Consider the following 3100-nt stretch of genomic DNA (forward strand, 5'->3'; position numbering starts at 1 on the left):
GTGCATCCTAATTGAATTCCAAATAGTCTCTACTGTAACGTGTTTGCAAAGTGCTAATCACGTTAACGGTAATAGATATGATAGTTGGTAGGTAGCCTGCTCTTCCAGAAAGGAGGTGAGAGCTGAGAACTAAAGGAGGCTTCGAGGGTGTACTGAGGAACAAAGAAGTAACCGTTCAACCAAGTATATTGAAATACTGTCTGTTGAAGTCTGCCTTTTCTATCGTAGAAACAGGCGGTCTTTAAATACACAAATCTGTTCATGTCTAGCATGAATGAAACTAATCAAAAGTATCAAGTGATATTCTTTGGTGAAACAAACCAAGTATCAAAACGATACTTAAAACAAAACATAAAATAAAACTAAGTATCAAAGCGATACTTAAAACAAAATATAAAACAAAACTAATAACCGAGTACCCATACTAGTTACATCTACTGCCCTAACTAGAACCTCTATATCCTGAATTCTCCCAAAGATCTCTCCTAATTCTGTTTCTATATCACCCCATAGTGCCTCAATCAGGTTTAAATCTGGAAACTAAGGTGGCTACTGGAGTTGCTCAACCCTGTTGATTTCCCGGCAATGCTTTGAAAATCTTTGGTAACCTGGGGCGTCCTCTTCAATAACCTATTTTACTTCTATTAGCAATTGTAAATCTGACTAAAAACAACTATTTATGTAATACTATCTGAGTCTATTTATAATACTCATAAGTTCAATGCTAGAATGAAATAAGAATAGGATCGAGAATATGAGTTACATAGTACCAAGAGTTAACTTTCATTTTTGGAGGGATAACATATAACTTCGACTTCATTTCACCACAAAGCCCACCCTAAACTATCACACCTTTCTTCTCTGACTCTCAAGTTTCATCAATACATCTGGATGAAACTCTTCTTCAGGTCTATATAATATCCACTGTCGATAGCCAAAGCCTGTAGTTGTGAATGTGGACTCATCTGTTCGTAAGGTTTGGAGCAAATCATTATATGTCCAATAAAGTCATTCCTGATACTATTGTACTCGCAGAGGTTTATTCTTTTTACGAATACCAAATCTAAAGAAACAAAAAAGTACTTGTTACTAATACTTATTCATCATAGGCTACTAAAGTGAGGAAAAGAGAAGGAATAGAATAGCATACTTTTTTTTGTGAATGCCATTTATAGTATTCCATTGATCCATATAAAGCGGGTGAGCTTTCAGCAAGACAGCACACTCAGTGAGGCACGATGAGACTTGGCATTTTAGAACAATCAGTAAATGAAATTTTATAACAAAATCTTGAGTAAATGTACCAACAAATACAAGATTCAATCTCCTTTATTCAGAGTATTTCAATAATGGCACCAAACTAGAACCCAGTTCCAGTTCAAGTACATGAACAAATGGCTATTGAGATAGCCACAGTGGGAACTACTTCAAGCCTTTGAAGTGCGGCGGCAATGATTGGGGCAGCACCTAGTACAATTATGTACCGGCAGAAGAGAAGAAGAAAACGAGAGGAGGAGGGACCGTGAAGGCAAAAGCTGTTGCTGGAAGAGGAGAGGATTGTGATTGAGCACTACTACTTTTGCTGCCTGTTGGGGTTTCCTCTGACAATATGACAATTGTGAGAAATTGTCACCTCTGTTGTACAAAGGAGAAATCCGAGCAAGAGATTAAGCAAGAGATGGAAACAAGGGTTTGGGAAAAGATATCCAGAGGTGAAAACATGATTTAGTCGACAGTTGGACTTTATCAGAAATATTCGTGGAAATAATCTTGAATTAATGAATCGCTTATTTGGTAAGGTATTTTATTATCCTTTTTTTTTTAATTTTATATTTCAATATAGTTTTCTATTCAAGTTTTCAAAATTTATTATAACTTTAAATTGAATTAGTTTTAATTTAAATTAAATATTAACTCTGGACTATATATTTAGTTAGAAGCTATTATCAGTGAGCATGAAATAAAACCTGAAAATACATATAACATTGATGAGGTTGGATTTCTACTGGGGTTTGGTCAGTCAGAATGTGTATTAGAGGTGATAAGAAACCCAAGAGAGAATGGAAAATTGAAATATCATACTCAAAGTTAGTTTTCAATTAGTATATATTAAAAATAGATTGATAAGAAAAAGTACTTACAATATATCAGATGGTACATGAGAGTTTGTTACAGTTATTGAAGGTATCTGTGCAGATGGAATATCTCTAAATCTAATAATTATCTTAAAGGCAGAAGAGTTCATAGCCGAATAGTTTAGAAAGGTAAAAAGATGTACCAGAAGATATACTTTTTGGACATTCACATAATGGGTAGACTGATGAAAACATAGCTTATGAATACCTACAATGAAACTTCGGACCCAATGGCTTCTCTGCACAGAAAGTGGAAGATAATTCTTGTAACGTGTTCGCAAGGTGCTAATCACATTAACGGTAATAGGTACGATAGTTGGCAGGTGGCCTGCTCTTCCAGAGAGGAGGCGAGAGCTGAGAACTAAAGGAGGCTTCGAGGGTGTACTGAGGAACAAAGAAGTAACCGTTCAACCAAGTATATTGAAATACTGTCTGTCGAAGTCTGCCTTTTCTATCGTAGAAACAGGCGGTCTTTAAATACACAAATCTGTTCATGTCTAGCATGAACGAAACTAATCAAAGGTATCAATTGATACACTTTGGTAAAACTAATTAAGTATCAAAGCGATACTTAAAACAAAACATAAAACAAAACTAAGTATCAAACGATACTTAAAACAAACCAAGTATTAAGGCGATACTTAAAACAAAACATAAAACAAAACCAAGTATCAAGCGATACTTAAAACAAACCAAGTATCAAGGCGATACTTAAAACAAAACATAAAACAAAACCAAGTATCAAGGTGATACTGAAAACAAAACATAAAAACAAAACCAATAACCGAATACCCGTACCGGTTACAATTCTCAACTTTTACTTTTCGATAGGCACAGCAGTCACATCAATATTGGATTTTTAGAATTCTGTATAGCACATAAGATTATTCCCTATTGTCTTCCTCCCGATACGACACACCGATGTCACTTTATCGGTGTAACCGATCGCTCAGTCCGCCGTCCAG

Source organism: Tuber melanosporum (genome assembly GCF_000151645.1).
Source record: "Tuber melanosporum whole genome shotgun sequence assembly, scaffold_11, strain Mel28".
In the NCBI taxonomy this organism is placed as follows: domain Eukaryota; kingdom Fungi; phylum Ascomycota; class Pezizomycetes; order Pezizales; family Tuberaceae; genus Tuber; species Tuber melanosporum.